Source organism: Heteronotia binoei, chromosome 6 (assembly GCF_032191835.1).
Source record: "Heteronotia binoei isolate CCM8104 ecotype False Entrance Well chromosome 6, APGP_CSIRO_Hbin_v1, whole genome shotgun sequence".
Taxonomy (NCBI): domain Eukaryota; kingdom Metazoa; phylum Chordata; class Lepidosauria; order Squamata; family Gekkonidae; genus Heteronotia; species Heteronotia binoei.
In genome coordinates, this window is record NC_083228.1 from 83,583,059 (window position 1) to 83,601,091 (window position 18,033).

Genomic DNA, 18,033 nt, shown 5'->3' on the forward strand with positions numbered 1-18,033 from the left:
ACTTTAGCTTCCAGAAAATATTCTACTACAAGAATTTATAACATGTCCTAGAAAGCTTTTCACAGGTGTTATAGGAGGAACAAGCAATTTGATTCAAGCAATTTCTACAAGGCTGTCTGCAGTCCAGTCAAGCTAGACCCTCTCAGACAGCAAGTGGCAGCATTGGCATCTGTACTCCAGCAGGTGGAGGGAGGGAGTCTTTTAGCTCATCCTCATATTTGCAGGTTTCTTGAGGAAGCCACGCTACATTCTCCACAGGTTCTCAAGCAGGCAACTTCACCCAGTTCTAACAGCCTTGACTAGGCCTCCCTTTGAGCCTCTCAGATCAGATTCTCTGAAGTGGTTACACATGAAGACCATATTTCTAGTCGCAGTAACATTGGCCAGAAGAATTTTGGAGTTGGGAGTCCTGTCAGCAGGGGTCATTTCATAGAAAAAGAGGTGCTTGAGCTCATTTGCACAACTCATTTGCATAAACTATATCAGCTCAGCATCTACCTTAAAATGCTTCTTGAATTATAATTGTCACAATTAACCCTTAGTCCCATCATACTTTTTAAATTACTTTCTGCTTTGTGGCCATAGTGGCATGATGAAGATTTTCATCTGTCTGTTTAATGTGTTTTGGTTATTTTCCCATTTTTTGTGGGGGGAAATATTAGAAAGTTTGTCAAACCTTAGAGTTCAGCAAATTCTCACAGGGGGTTTGAACAATGGAGCAAGTATTTGGGCTGGGGGGGGGGAGAGAAATAAAGAGCACAATAAAATTTAAAGATTCTGGAGCTCCTGTCCTGTGACCTCCTGCCCAAAATGAGGCCTGCCTGTCAGTAAAATGGGAGCTTTGTGTTTTTCACAAGAATAAGGTGGTTCTCCACACGGATTGTATCTTTTGATAGTTTTTTTTTTCTATTCCAGGGCTTGGTAGCTTTGTAGAAACACTGGCTGCCTTACAGCAGCAATGACAATCCTGCAACTCTTCCTCAGCACCCACTCCAGACTGTTTTTAGAGTGCTCCCAAAACTGAGAATGCTGGGCATTCCCAGCATAATGGGAGTATCCTTTATGTCTTACAAAAATCCTTATCCCTATTTTGAATAAATATACCATTGATTTTAGTAGATTTATTTTATTTTATTAGATTTCTAGCCCTCCCTTCCCTGCACAGTGGGCTCAGGGCGGGTTACAACAATGGATAAAGCAAATTGACAGAATTAAAACCTAGTACAATGGTTAAAAACCTATATAAAATCAATTAATACAATCATTAATGGCAATCTGCTGCACAATTAATAACTAGTCCCAATTAATAGCCAGTGTACCTGTAGTAGCGTTAATAACCAGTCCCAATGAATTAGTGCAGTTAATAACTAGTACACTTTTTTAGTAACTTTACTTTCAGAATCAGTCATGTTAAGAAGAGAAATATTCCAACCTAAAAGAGCAAGGGGACTCGAAGAGTGAATCTGCATTACTCAAGAGTCATGAGGTTTCTGCCTCAATGATCAAGTCTTCTGCCACCAGCCCTCAAGTGCCTTGGGCTTCTATTCTGTGAATTGAAGTCCTCTTAACCTCCTTGCTGTATTTCCTCAGATTTTGAAAGAAGCTTCTCACAATTCACAAAGCAGCTATTTACCTCACTAGTTTCACCTGAATGTTGTCCATTTTTCACCCAGAGTAGTGTCATGGTTTGCTATCATATCTTGTTGCAGTCCTTTGTTTCAGTACCTTTGAGAGTCTGGATTTGGTTGAATAGTAGGAATAAAAAGCATTGTTATGCTAAGGACATTTTTGTTATCAATATACCTTAGATAATGCATGGACAAAAGTCAGATCAAAACTAGACCCTGGAATTTCACCATTGGCTTCTGTTATAAAATCTAAAGATTTTAGTCAAGCTGTAAAGGAAGGGAATTTTAAAATTTGGGGAATTCTATGGGCATCAGTGTTAAGAAGTGGTTTAAATTTTTCAATAAACCTTTCTGCTAAAGAAAATTTAATAAAAGGACTTCCGGGGTTGGATCATGGAGAGTTGAGTCGCTTCTCAAAAGAGGAGCGAACTGGAGCCTCTGTTCTGAGCAAAGAAAGTGATTTCAACGCCTGCTGCCTACTTTTCTCAGTTAGGGAAAAGGCCAAGACATGCTAAGGAAATTTTGAGGGGGTTTACTTTGGCTGACGAGGAGTCCCAGTGGGGTTCCTTTTAGGCTTTGAAGAGCTCCCGGTGAAGAATTGCATTCCAGCGTCTACAGAGGTTCTCCATGGTCATTAAATTGACTTAAACTCATCAAGATTCAAGCTTTCTTTGGACTATTCTAACATCTTAAATTTATCTTTGGAAAGAATGGTGTAAAGAAGGATAAATTCGGTTTCAAGGTAAGAAGATCTTTATCATTCCAGGACTAAAATAAACCTTACATGAGATAAGGATTGAAATTTGGACTTAATTACAACTTACATACATATATAGACCTTTATTGGCATCAATACAAAAATACAGTATACCTTAAAACCAACAGTGACACAATGGGATATAATAAAAAAACCAGCAAAAGTTAAATGACATAAAATAGCTGTGGGCTATGCATGAGTAAAACCCTCTCTGATTTGGATCACAACCTGTAAAAAGCAAGCAACGTGAGTGGTAACAAAGTTGTGTTTCCCGTGAAGTAAAAAGCGGGCCTTGGCATTGTCAGAAAGGCCTTGATGGTCAGAGAGCAGAGCATCTAGGTATTTTACTCGTGGACTGCTATAGAAAGGACAGTCCAGAAGAACATGAGGGACCGTTTCGATGACTCCTTGGCTACAAGGGCATAGTCTAAGATTGTGGGGGATTCTGTGGTATCTTCCAGAGAGAATGGCCGAAGGTAGTGCATTAAATCTAGCCAGCATGAATGCTCTTCTTTGGTGAGAGTCAGTTAAGGAGAGGAAATAGGGATCTAATAGCCCGGGGGTCTGGGATAAACCCAGATAGCTTGGGGAGCAAGTTTTCCGAGCTGCCTCAGTTAGACGTTGCGACTGGATGTCTAGTAATCTGGGTTTGATGGCTTGAAATACTGCAGGAGCAGAAGATAGGTAAAATGCATCCAAGGAAATTCCTATGGATGTGATTTTCTTTTGGATCAGAGTCAACCATTGGGATGCATGATGGTCCATCAGCATCAAAAAGGTGAAAGAGTTCTGATCAGAGTTGAATAAAAGGCGCAGCCAAAATTTAAAAGTCAAAAGCCAGGCGCGAGTTTCCAGCAGTAACAGTCCAGTTTCCATGCAAATTGCAGCATAAGGAATACAATTGGGTAATCCCAGTATTTTCCTCAAAAAGAAGGATTGCAGGCCTTCAGTAGTGTAATCGAAGGCACTGATCCATATAGGAGCACCATATAAGAGTTGGGGGCTAGATTTCGCTTTAAAAGCTCTTAGGGCCATGGGGACAAATCGGTTCTCTTTAAGATAGAAAAAACGGGCAATAGCCAAGGCACTAGTTCTTGCCACTGTTAGAGCGCACTTACGATGGGCTGCCCAGCTCCCATTGTAGGAAAAATTAGTAGTTTTGATCTGTTCAATAGGGTTACCCTGGACTGACCATAGTTGTTGCTTCCAGGATTTAGAGAAAACTAAGAACTTTGTTTTCCCATAATTCAGGGTTAACTCGTTATTATTGAGATAGGTCATAACCTGGTACAATAAACGCCTCAATCCAGTTTGGGAACATGACAGCAAGACGGCATCATCCGCATACAGAAGGATGGGAACATGGCGGTGAGCAATTTGGGGGGCATGCCCATCAATTGCATATAAAACAGGGGCTAGATCGTTTAAAAAAAGATTAAAAAGTGCTGGGGCAAGGATACAGCCCTGTTTCACACCCTTACAAATTGGAATTTCTGGAGTTAGATTTCCCTGAAGATTGTACTTAACTTGACAGCTGGTACGTGTATACAATTTTTAAATCAAGGTAAGCAATCTGGGATCCATGTTCATCCTGGCCAACTTAACCCAAAGCAACTCTCTAGGAACTGAGTCAAACGCCGCCTTAAGATCTAAAAAGGCAGCGAAGAGTTTGTTGCCAGGTTTCCCACTGTATTTAGAAACTAGGTGCGATAAAACGACACAGTGGTCAAGGGTGGATTTACCATGGCGAAACCCTATTTGTTCTGGGCCTAAAATGTTATTTGTTGTCAGCCAGCTTTCTAGTTTCACTAGGAGATGTTTGGCATAAAGCTTACCGACAACTGATAGGAGGCTAATCGGCTGATAGTTCTCAGGTAATGAAGAATTACCCTTTTTGTGGATGGGGACAATGATTGCATTGGTCCACGTCCTGGGCATTATTCCAGTGCTGTTTATCATTGTAAACAGGGCAGCCAGGGGCAGAGCCCACCATTCAGGATGGAACTTCAATAGCTCTGGAATGACTGCGTCAGGGCCAGGGGCCTTTTTGGGCTTAAGTTGTGAAATCAGGGTAATGATGTCCTCCGGGGACACAGGTGGCCACTCAGGATGTTCACTGATGTCAGTTTCAAGGAAAATGGGGAAATTTGCCCCATCGTTTCCAAAAAGATTTAAAAAATATGAGTGCCAGGCTTGGGAAGAAATTGTTATTATAGAGTGAGGTTTCCCCTGCAGGACCCCGGAAATCAAAGCCCAAAACTTTCCACTGTCATTGGACCTAGAAGCTTCAATCAAGCGCTCCCATTGGGCCCTTGCAAGCTGAAGCTTCTTGGCCTTAACCATATCTAACAGCTTGTGTTTAACAATAAAATAATCTTTTGGTAACACAGACTTTTTTTGACTCCTGTAGTGATGATAGATAGAGCGAAGTGTGGACTTCAAGCGAAGACATTCTCTACTGTGCCAGGGATTATATTTGGATTTGCCTTTAAAAACCACAGGAGAGGGGGGGTTAAGCAGGGAAATTGCATTAGAAACAAGATTATCATAGGAGGAGATAACTTCCGTGGGGTTCATAGAAGACATAAGAGAGAGATGTAAATTCTCGAGTGCTTGGTCATTAATTAATAGCTGAGTACTCACAGCAAGATTGCGTGACCAAGTAAGTCTGTAATTACAACTTTCTAAAGTTAAGAAGGAGGAAAGGGGGTAATTTCGGGACTTTTTAAATTCAAGAAACAAAATTATAAGCTGAAAAACAACTTATGTTTGGAATACTTGCGGTTTCTGCAAAAAAAAAAAAACCCATCGTCACTGAGTTGCTGATCTGGAAGATGTCACAGGAAGTGGCATCATATAAGCATCGCGAGATTTCTCAACCATCGAAAATGAGACTTCGTGGCAAGAAAAGCAGGAAGTTGCCATTGGAAGAAGGGAAATTGTCAAGACTCCTGACCTTCTCTAGGGCTAAACCATAGAAAAATTTCGGCGGCCATTAAAGGAAGGTAAAAAAATTAAAAAATTTGAAAAGAAGAATGGGACTTTAAAAATCAGTGGAGCCGCCAGATGTTTTCATAACAGGGTGAAATATAGTGGATTATATAAGTGAAAGTAAATTTGATGGACATTAAAAGAAAAAAGGAAAATTTATAAAAGGTCAGAAAAATTGCAGGCACCATTTTGTGTAAATTATAAACTTTAAAAATTAATATCTTGAGCTAGGAAGCTCTGAGGACGATTTTGGGCTCACTGAAAAGGGCATGTTTTAATCTATAAGATCCTGTGGTTCAATTTTAATTTTGTGAGACCAACTTTAAAGCCTATTTTTGTGATGGGAAGACAGTAATGTCTGAACACAAGCTAGGACTGAAGCCAGCAGGTGCGAGGGCCAGTTCACTGGAGGAAGGAAAAATGGCTAAAGTACAAATACAAGAGCAACTGGAGGCTATGGAGGCAAGATTGGTTAAAGTGATGAAAGATTTAATAACTGATAATAAGAAACAATTAATTAAAGGATTTAAAAAAGATATTGAAGCAAGTGCAGAGGTGGTGAAGACAGAGATTAAAAAAGGAATTGAGGATCTCAGAAATGATACACAAGCAACATTAAAGAAAGTACATGTGGTTTAGAATAAAGTGAAAGACCAAGATTCCATGAGTAATAAATTACAGGAGAAAGTAGTTCTACAAGACTGTAAATTAATGGAAAACCAGATACGTCTGAGAGGAGTACCTGAAAATGAAGAGTCTGTTTTGAGGACATATATAATAAGAATCATTGCAGAATTTTTGGAGGTGGAGGCTGACGAATCTAGCTATTTTTTTGACTATATATATAGGGTCAATTCAGTGTATGCCAAGAAAAACAAGTTGCCAGGAGACATGGTAATAAGATTTGTATCAAGAGATATGGTGGGAAAGATCTTAAGTAAACAATTTGAAAAAACATTGGACGTAGATGGGAGCAGAGTAAGAATTATGAAAGAGTTGCCAAGAAAGGTCATAAATGACAGAAGACTGTATAAAAAACTAACTGACAAACTACGAGACAATGAAGTGAGATACAGATGGATACTGCCGGAGGGTCTAAGTTTTGAACACGGAGGAAAGGGGATTACAATTACAAACGTTCAAGAACTGAGGAGGTTTTTTGAAGAACATAGGGGATTTGGGGATACAGAATAAAAGAAGAATCCCTATGGATTACAAATTAAAAGGCTACATTTCATTGAGTTAAGAAACAAAAATGTAGTATAATTTGTCTACAAGAAGTACATATTAAACAAATGGATTATAAATTTTTATGGAATAAAATTTTTATGGCATACGGAAGATGAAGTAGTTAAATCTCAAATGATAAAATGGGCAATTAGTTTTAACAAAGAAATACAAATGGAATCATGGGAGTATTTATGGAAGAACGCTTTGAAGATATAGACATGTTACAACATCAAAGAAAATTGCTTTGAAATGCTATATAGATGGTACATGACACCTAAGAAACTGGCAAAAATGAATAATCAGGTGTCAGATAGATGTTGGAAATTTAAAAAGCATGAAGGATCTTTCTATCATATTTGGTGGACTTGTGAAAAGGCAAGACAATTTTGGCAAATGATTCAGAAAGAAATGTCAAAAATTTGAGGTTATGACTGACAGAGTAGTAGTGGAAGCGTCCCTCAGGGCCACTCTGGTCAGACCAGTCTCAGTTGTTGCTCTAATGAAGACACTCACAAAGACAGCCGGTTCAACAAAGTTGTATTAGGGTCAGGCAGATATCATAGTCAAGAATCAGTCCAAGAATCATACGCTTACAATCAGTCCAGCAAGGCAAAGGTACAGATACACAGTCCAAATAGAATAATCAAGTCACAGTCCTTAATCATCAATCCCTTATCAGTCCAACAGCATGCCACACTCTATCCGTCTGTTCTACTCCACACTGAACAGACGTTAGGCTACTGTTTTTGTATTCCCCTTAACCAATCACATTCTTCATTGATTAATGACATTCACATGCTATCACATGCTAACACTTAAACACCTGTATGCAAGGGTTACACAATCCTTTGGCAGTTCCAATATGCCTTAAAGCTATAGGATACTGACAATGACATTAAGAGGTCTCCAGACTTTTTTTGTTGGGATTACAAATGGAAAGTTTTCCGAAACAAGATAGAACGATGGTGTGGTGTCTGCTTTCAGCTGCAGGGATGTTATATGTGCAGTTATGGAAGCAAGATAAAATACCAGAAAAATGGGATTGGATATTAAAAGTTATGTCTTGGAGTGAAATGGACAAACTTACAAGAATCTTAAAAGACTATGATTTGGAGAAGTTTAGAAAGGAATGGGAGAAATTTCAAAAATACGTTGAAAAACAATGGACGGTAAAGGGACATTTAGTGATTTTCGATAATAGCTGAAGTGTGGTGGAATAATAGAGTAAAATTTATAAAGAAATAATTTCCTTTTGTTTAAGGTGAAAGGATAAGAATGAAGATGGGCATAAAGGGTTTGACTTTTCTTATACTCATTTCTTTTTTTTCTTTTTTTTTACTGCTATAAGGTTCTAATATGGAAATTCTTGGTATGATAAAATTATCTTGTATTTTTTACCAATTTAAGTAAACACTGGCGGGGGTCACGGAAAGGGGGGACAGGAGGAGGGGGGGAAAGTGTAATGTATTGTCATTAACTTGTATTGATTCATTTATTCTATTAAGAATATTATAGCAATATGTTGCAAATTAATAAAATTGTTTTATATACAAAAAAATAAATTTAATAAAAATGCTGTATCAGTGACACTGTCACCCTATAAATAGACAAAAAATTACCAACCAGTTAATGAGGATTGTTGGGTATGTGGAGCTACCAATACCAATTTTATTTATATATCTGGTAGGAATGTAGTAGAGCAGGAAAACTCTGGAATATGATTTCTGCAGTCATCTGTAACGGTATAAGGAAAGAATTACCATTGTCCTCTTTGAATTATTTATTTATTTGATTTATAGCTTACCCTCCCTTGTACAACAGAGCTCAGAGTGCGTAACCTATACATAAACAGTATCTGTAATTTAAAATATTAAAACATTAAGACAATCTATACAAAACCCTTAGAAAAGATGGTGTAGAAGCAGGAAGCACAATCTATTGCCCCTTACAGTAAGGCAGAATAAATATTCTACAGCTAGTAAAACATTTCAGACATTGAAGGGAAGAGGAAAGGGAGGCCAAAATAGAATGGAAAATCATTGCTGCCTTCAGCTGCAGACCTGGCAGAACATCTCTGTTTTGCAGACCTTGTAGAATCGCATCTAATCTCGCAGAGCCCAGATCTCTCATGGCAGAGCATTCTACCCTGGTGTAGGCAGCAGGGCCAAAATTATGTGGATTTCCTTTCTAAGGATATTCATTAATTTGTTCTTCACACAGTAACATTTTGCAGGGTCAAAATTGGAAGAATCTGATCAAAAATTGGAAGAATATAATTCTGGAGGACTGTTTAGAAAAATTAGCAGAGTATATTTGCTTATATAAAATAACCTATTTATTACATGGTCTAGTTTATGATAACTTTGGAACATAATAGAACCTGTGAGTGAGGGAAGGATGGTAGGGGGAGAGCCTTAGGGACCAAGGGAGACTGGTAGTCTTTAAGCAGCGGCTGGACAAACACTTGTCAGGGATCCACTAGGCTGAACCTGCATTGAGTAGGGTGTTGGACTAGATGGCCTATATGACCCTTTCCAGCTATGATTCTATGAATTTTTAAAATCTAGAATAAGATAATTCTGAGTTTGTATAATTAATGTTTGTAACAGCTATGTAATATACATCTTGTTTTGTAGCTCTTTGTATCAGAATTATTCCTATTTTTTTCTTGAATAAAATCAGACATACCACCCCCACATTCAAGTTATCCTTAGGATCCAGCATTTCCACACAAATAGTTTTAGTTATGGGTTTATATCTCTAATATTTTCTGCCTTATTTGATTCTGTGTTCTCTCTGATGTACAACACAGCATTTCCCAACTTGTTCCCTCTCTGTCCAGCCATACAGCTTATATCCACGGATGATTGCATCCCATAGATTTTTCTCTGTTCCACCATGTTTGAGATACACAGTGTATTTAAGTTGTTATCTAGCACCAGGCACTCCAGCTCTACCATCTTGACTCGGAGACTTCTAATATTGGCATATAGATACCTATGACAAGGAGGGACTTTAAATCCCGACTGCTGCCACAAGTTATGAGACAGGTGTAACCGATTTAACCAGCACTCCACTAAAATTGATCAACCTGTCACTGTTTCTGATTTAAAAATTTACCCCTCAGAAAATGGCACAGTAGGCAAAGAGAAGGAGTAAACAAAAGTTGTTTTATTAAAACAAACTGGCAGGGAAAGGGGATTAATATGTACATAGGTTTTTGGGCTTTAGCAGATGTAAACAGACATCTAAGACTGCACAGAACACTTCTGAGGTGACTGGCTATACATGTGTTTCCCTGAAAGTAGCTTCAACTTTCCCCAAAGATTTCAAGTATTTTTCTGGTGTAATATTTCCAATTTGCAATTTCACACCAACTTTAGTGCCCTATGCTTTGTCCAAGGTCTTTGCACTAGGCTGTCTTCTGGTGCCAGAATCATTAGTATCTGCCCGTTCAGACTAATAACCTGGGTGTTTGTCTCCTTTTGAGGACCTTGTACTGTTGTCTCAAAATCCCTTTTCCAAAGCCTGATCTGCCAGTCTGTCCCTCCCTTTGGGCACTAAGCTTCATAAAGGCACTGTTTTCCCCCTCCAATATGTGCTTACTTGATTGACAAATACAGAGACTTCACGTCTGAGAGCAGTCTCTACACGTCTGAGAGCAGTCTTTCACCAGAGTCTCTAAGATTTAAAACCGCACTTCATGGGCTCTGCATTAGACTCTGCCTGGTGACTTTTGTCACACTCTCAAAGGCATCTCCAAAAGAGATGGTCCTTAGCATGCATATTGCTGCTGTTTGTCACAACACCTTTAACACATTTCCCTGTCCAGCAACCCTCACCTCCCTTGGCCCCTGAGGCTCTCCCCTCCATCCTTCCCTCTCTCCCAAGTTCTATTATGCTCCTATTAGTATTACCTTGAGTGTTTTATACAGTCATCCCTTTGGACAGACTTGTCCTGAACTAGAGACTCCTCAGCTCCTCCTGGCCTTCCAGGATGAGAAACCTCACTTGACAGCATGTTCCAGTTGCCACTAGTGGCTTAATCAGTTCAACCTGTTGAGGTGTTCGCCTCAATTAGCCACCTCATTTTCTCATTGCTGCAGATCACCAGCCTGTCTTAGAGAACCAAAGTCCCTAGGTTCTCCTCCTGTTTTCCTTCCAAAGGGGCTGAGGAAATTAACATCCTAATTTTGGACTGACCACCAAGTTAACTTCTATACATATCAACTTGTTCCTCTCTTAGCAAGGTTTCTAAGAAAAATTGGAGCCATGCAAACAGAAGTTATTCTAATAATGCCTCACTGGCCTTGCAGCATCTTGCAAGGTTTTAAGACCTGTTTCAGCTGGCTGCTCATCCTGAATGGTCATTTCTGGGACCCATCTGTTCTGCGCAACAGATCTTTTCTCTGTTTTGACTTTGCATCTGGAGATAGAGCAGCAATGGTTACTGTGCTCCTGTAATCTGTACCAACTCAGCTTCTCACAACTCCATCAGCTATGTATGATACCATGTGGAAATCCTTCTGTAGATCCTCCTGCCCTCAGTGTCTCACTCCCTGTGTGGCAGCAGTACAGATGTCATGGTGCCTATAGTCAGGCCTAGATCAGGGCCTCTGTCCAAACATTCTGGTACATTTTGTCCACCAACAGAAAAACTGCTGAAGCTGGAATATATACCACTATGTAACCTCAATCACAGCAACTGAATTGGATGAAACATAAAAGTAGAGAAAAGCATTATCTGAATACTGATTACATGTTATCTGAATTTCTGAATAACCTCCTTCAACAGTTACATGAGTATTAAACAGTTTTGAAGACAGACACTATGGAACTCATATGATTAATCCCATAAAGAGAGGAAGTTTCCTAGCACTTCCTTGTGGAATCTATCTTCTTGGTGAGACTGGAATCTCTGTAAAACAGTGTTCCATAAGCCTAACCTGCTATGCGCTCCAAAAGGATATCGTGGTGTAGATTATGTAAAATACATCGGGGGGGGGGGGGGCGCAGACTAAGAGAAATAGCAGGGCCCACTTCCCATGTCTTTATGCCATCAAATATTATCCACCTAAGTGACCAAGGCCATTGTGGCCCACAAAATGGGCCGCCAAGCCCTCATCTCATTCCAAGACAGAATTGATGCTTCCATGGCCTTTTTATCCCATCTGCACTTTAGATTGAGATCTAAAAATGTCCTGCTTTCATATGACTTTAGTAAACTGAATGGTTTTGAGGTGCATGTGTGCCAGAGTTCAGCTTTCTCTGTGATGTGAAAAATATGTCATATTCAATCAGAGATGCAAACAACCATTCATCTGGGCAAACAAAATTTCCCCACACATAAATGATTCAAAGAACCCATCTTTCAGGACAGCTTTTATATTAAAGAAGACCCACTGGACAGAACTTAGCAAAAATTTTCCACACCGTTTTTAGCCAATGATGCCTTTGTCTCATCATGTTTTTCTAGAAACCGGAATTCCATATTCTCTATTATAGAATATGAGGGAACAGAGCTTTGCTGTCATCTTGCATGCTGCATCATGGGAGGGGTTGTCCATTCCTAGAACTGTTTTCATATGTGTGCTGCTGCCATTCAGCTAATGGAAGGAGATGATAGATGACTTGATGCGAAGGAAGCCAGGAAGTTATCAAAAGTCTCAGAGGCTGGTGAGAGAAAGGACAGTGAGAAGGGCTGGCATGCCAAACCAAGCTGGTTGGAACAATAGTAGAAACTATGTGGGGGGAGGGAGCAATGAAGGAGCTATATCGAGAATCAGTAAGCTGTAAGACTCATGAAAATGTCAGAAGAAGAGGCAACCCCAGGTCTCTGAACTGACTTGCAGCATTTGACTTGCACTGTTTCATTACTTCCTCTGGCGCTAGAATGACCCTGGTAAATTCAAGTTGGAACTGTGCATTTGTTTTTTTAATCTGCTCCAGCTAAAAGTTTTACAAATCTGCTTTGCTTAGGTTTTTGATGTCCTGCCCAAATAAATGGTTATCAGAATCTTTATGTAAAAGTAGAAACTGAGATGTGAGGAAAATGACATTTTAGGAAGTCAGTTGTGTATGATGCACGAATTTTAATTTCTGGTTTTTGTTGTTATGTAAGAGAGGAGGGGCTGCTTGAGAAAGCATGCAATTCTTTGGTCCTTACATTTGAACCTGTTAAAGAAATTGACATAGAGGTTTATAGACAGTAGTTTGCCCACAGCCGCTCTTGGCAGGCCTGCCCAGCTCCCCACCCCATTCTTGCTGGCTTGTCTGGAGCTGTTCCAGGTGGGCTTGCTAAGGCCCTCTCCCTGCCAATTTTGCCACACACACCCAACTTTCACCAGCTTGCATGGCATGGCTCTACGTGGGCCAACCCTAGTGGTAGCTTCCTGGCTCTTCTGCCACCACCATTGTAACCTCTGCCACAGGAACTCTAAAAAGTAAGTGGGGGAGTTGAACACCCCCCATGTGTTTTGTTTAACTTTTCTGATTTTTCTGCAAACCTACGGTGTTTTAAATGATACCTATGACCATGAATGTGATTAGCTGATTGGGTGGTATTATTCCCCCTTCCAGAGCAATTTTCCAGCAGCCACTTTATTGCTGGCAGTTTTCTTTCTGCGATCCAAGACAGGAATTTTTCAGCAGCCAAAGTCTCTTGGTTTACAGCTGGTCAGGGTGTTGGGTTTAACTGCTATTCAACAAGTTTCATCCCCTCATCTCCAAAATAGCAGTAGCCTTTCACAGAAATTACCATAAGCTTCTTCCTGCTTGACAGGAGGAGCATATGGAGGTGAGAATCAACAGAATATTCAAGTGGATACCCATGACCATAAGTGTGATTAGCTGATAACAATGTGTCCATATGGAAAGCACTCAGTACTTTTGCATAATATAAAATCTCTCCCTTGTACAAATGGATGTTACATTACATTTTAAACGTATGCAGTTACTTTACAATTACATAAAGAAGAAAATCATGAAATATCAGGCATACTTTCTTAAACTATCTTAGTTCTTTAATTATGCTGAAATTTCCAGAGTAATTGGTATAGACTTTACATGCTTGGTACGTATGCTTCCAATTGTAGCCGCTATCAAATACACAGTCCAAAGACTCTGCTGCCACCAGTCTGTGAGAGAGTTCCAGCAGGTAAATAGTATCCAAGGGGAGTTTCAATTTCAGGGTTTCAGTCATTCAGGATTGATTTGTTTAGGAAGACAACAGGGAAGGAGAATAAAAGTATTTCAAACTGACAACAAAATGTAATGGTCAAAAATACTACTTCAGTTGCACCATTTATAATAATGATCATAGTTGCTTCTTGGAGTTCATCATATATACAGAGAGATGTTTTAATAATAATAATAATAATAATAATAATAATAATAATAATAATAATAAAATTATTTTTGTATCCCGCCCTCCCCCGCCAAAGGCGGGCTCAGGGCGGCTCACAGACATGGAATTCCATGATTCAAGTAAAACAATGTAAACAACAGTTTTAAATATAATCAATTACATAATAAATTATTTAAAATAGATAACATAGGCGCTATAAAATACTGTAAGTCATACAGGAATACGAAAATTTTGGGTAAGAACAATCTTGGGAAAATTGAATTATCGAATTGTTTGGGAGGAGGGATAGTATTCTGTGTTTATTTTACCAATGTTAATACCTAAAGTGTCTCCCAAAAGTGTTTAAAAGAATTATAGTTAAAATGATAAAGAAACTAGGGTTTGAGGTGAGTGAGTCCACATCTGTCATCTTTCTCTTTGCAGCACTGTTCCCCAGTGTAAACTCTGGGTGGGCTTCAGGTGGAAACAAAACTGACAAAGTCACTATTATTTATTTAGTACTTTTAAATCCCCCCTTTTCTAGATACCTGCTTGAGGCAGCTAAATCCTCCTAGCTGTCATTTAAAATCTTAGAAAAGTTAATTCTCAGTGTTTTGGTGACCTGCATGGAGTAATAGTCAAACAGGTCTTCAGTGGTGGCTTTCTAACAGGAGGGCATCCTTCATAAGCTAAAAGTGTCTACCCTATATTGTCATATAACGGCTGTAGTCATGATTTCCTCAGAGGAGCCATGCTTTCCAGCCCTCCAGTGACTCGGGGAGACTTCACATGATTCTCCAAGCCTTACACCTCTGTTTGAGCCACTGTGAGAAGCATAAATTAAAGTTCTGTTCCTTATGGCCTTTATCTCTACCAGACACATTTCTGAGCTAGAAGTGCTATTTATTTTGAAGGGTTTCTGCATTTTTCAAGAGGATGTGATTGACCTTCAGCTGGAACCCTTTATTCATCCCATAGATGAATTCCATCTTCTGTAGGTCTCAAGAGGTGTATCTTTTGTCTTTTTGCCATAATCCTCCAAGCTCTAAAGAGAAGAATTGGCATACTTTGGTTATGTTCAGAGCCTTATGTATGTATACACAATGTACCTTGTGTATCAGAATGTCAGATGTTCTTTCTGTAGCTTACCATCTGATGACTAAGGTCATGAATGTCTTTAAAATGACTCTCAGCAAGTGGCTTAAGGAATACATCATTCTCAGTGCATGGAGTAAGAGTCAAACAGGTCTGCCATGGTGACCTTCTTCCAGGAGGGCATCCTTCAAAAGCTAAAAGTGTCTACTCTTCTTTGCCAGGTGGCAGCTGTAGCCATGATCTTACCGGAGCTAGTATCTTCCACCTCTGGATGGGATTACAGCCCATTTAACAAGAAACCCAGTAATCTTGGCCACTTTTCACTTCAGTACATGAGGTCTGGAGATCTGTAGAGTGGCCACATGGGCAGCTATAAGCACATATGAGATGCCATGTTGGATTAGGCCAATGACACATCTAGTCCAACACTCTGTGTCACACAGTGGCCAAAACTCATCAGGAGTGTCATCAGGAGTCCACCAGTGGGGCCAGAACTCCAGAAGCCTGTCTACCATGCCTCCCCCAGCACCAAGGATTCAGAACATCACTACCCCAGACATAATGTTCCATCTGTACCTTGTGGCTAATAGCCACTTATGGACCTCTGCTACATATGTTTATTCAGTCCCCTCATGAAGTTGTCTATTATTGTAGCTGCCACAACTTTGTGTGATAGTGAATCCCACATATTAATTACTCTTTGGGTGAAGAAGTATTTTCTATTATCTGTTCTAAACCTACTGCTCATCAATTTCATTGAGTGCCTTCAAATTTTTTTATTGTGAGAAAGGGAGAAAAGTACTTCTTTTTCTACTCTAAGCTAAGCATAATTTTGTAAACCTCTATCATGTCTCCAACCTAAAGAGCTCTAACCTCTTTAACCTTTCTTCATAGGGAAATGTTCCATCCCCTTATCATTTTAATTGCTCGTTTTTGCACTTTTTCCAATGCTATAATAACTTTTTTGAGGTGCAGTGACCAGGACTTTTAACAGTATTCTGAATGAGGCCACAACATTGATTTATACAGGGGCATTATGATACTGACCGATTTGTTTTCAGTTCCCTTCCTAATAATCTTCACCATAGCATTTGCCTTTTTTTTATTGCAGTCACACACTGAGTTGATAGATCCAAGCAAGCAACTGTGTTGGTCTGAAGCAGTTGAACAAACTAGTAGTCAAGTGACACCTTTAAGACCAACCAATTTTTATTTAGAACGTCAGCTTTCGTGTGCTGTTAAGCACACTTCATCAGACGAGGAATCCAGCACTGTGCTGGATTCCTCGTCTGATGAAGTGTTCTTAAGAGCACACGAAAGCTGACGTTCTAAATAAAAATTGGTTGGTCTTAAAGGTGCAACTTGTCACTGAGTTGAGATTTTCAGAGTAGGAATTTTTGGCTCCAATGTGCATTACTTTGCACCTGCCCATGATGAACCTCATTTGCCTTGTCCACTCAACCTGGCTCATCAGTTTCTTCTGGAGCACCTAACAATCCTCCCTGGTTCCCACTGCCCTGAACAACTTAGTGTCATCCGTAAACTTAGCCACTTCACTCCTTACTCCCAACTCCTATCATTAATGATCAAGTTAGAAAGCACTGAACCTAGTAGTGAACCCTGTAGTTAGCCCACTGCTTACCACCTTCCACTGTGAAAACTGCCCATTTATAATCACTTTCTGTTTCCTGTTAATCAACCAGTTTTTATTTCACAAGAGGACTTGTCTTTACGTAGGAGCTTTTCCTGAGTTTACTTAGGAGCCTTTGAAGAGGAATTTTATTAAAAGCTTTCTGGAAGCTTTCTGTTGAGTCACTCTTGTCCACATGCTTGTTCACCTCCTCAAAGAACTCTACAAGGTTAGTGAGACAAGATCTCCCCTTACAAAATCTATGTTGATTATTCATTACTAGCTTTTGTTCATCAATGTGGTTACTAAGTCTATCTTTAATAACAGATTCCACCAACTTACCCAGTATCAATATTAGAGTGACCAGCCTGTAATTTCCTGAATCTCCTCTGGAGCCTTTCTTGAAGATGGAGGTTACATTAGCTACCTTCCAGTCCTCAGGAATAGAAGCAGACTTTAAGGTTGTGTATTTTTCTTAGGAGATCAGCAATGTCTACTTTTATATGCCATTACTCACATGTAACAGCTTATGTGGTCTTTAGATGGCAGGTCATTATATAGGTGATATAAGCAGAACAGCGACAGAGGGTTACTCACCCTTCTTTGGTGGAAGTTTTGTAACATTCCAAGTATCAGAATGTCCTACTCTCTTCAAATGAAAAAGGAACTCTGGACCTATTGAAACGTTATTGATTTGAGGTAGAGGAGGACATCCTGGACCCTCCCATGTCTGGGGATTCTGGTTGGTCATGAGGGATTTTTATCCCTCTTGTCTCATATTGTTCTCCTATCTTCTGTTGTTACAGTTTCCCCTTGAGTTGTAGGATTTTTTCAGATTACATTCTGCTTGGCTGCAATGAGCAATGACACCACTTTATTTTTTTAACCTCTGGAAGCTTCTGAACTGAAAGAGGGGGAGGGTACTCCCACTTCCTAAAATGTAAAAGATTGACCTTACATCCTTCCTCCAGGGATTATGGGAGAAGGAATACCCAAGCATCAGGATGTCCTCCTCTACCTCAGATACATAACTTGAACCATGAGGAAAGGTGGGGTATAAATGTTTCAATTTTAAAAACCCCTAAAAATAGAAGGAATGTTCATGGTAAGTACTTTCTGTATTATTTCAGTAAATATTAACTAAAACACTTTAAATAACGTTTAACTTAAAGAGTGTTGGCAACAAAATAGTTAGAGTCAGAGAAATTGGTCTTTAGTTTGCCTCTAAAGAACTAGAACTTAAGGCTGCCAGACTGTCTTTGGATCTCCTGGCTATATTAATGCCATATTATGATTATTATTAATTAAAACTCTTCAAAATCCCACATTAGGCCAGGCTGTTTTAAATTCTCTTATT

The 18,033-nt window shown here is 39.5% G+C and overlaps 1 protein-coding gene across 1 annotated transcript in view; it reads left to right on the forward strand.

Annotated features, from left to right (window-relative positions):
- Positions 1–18,033, forward strand: part of STAG1 (STAG1 cohesin complex component) — a 326,723-nt gene that overhangs the window by 144,452 nt on the left and 164,238 nt on the right. The gene's annotated exons all lie outside the window — the stretch shown is intronic.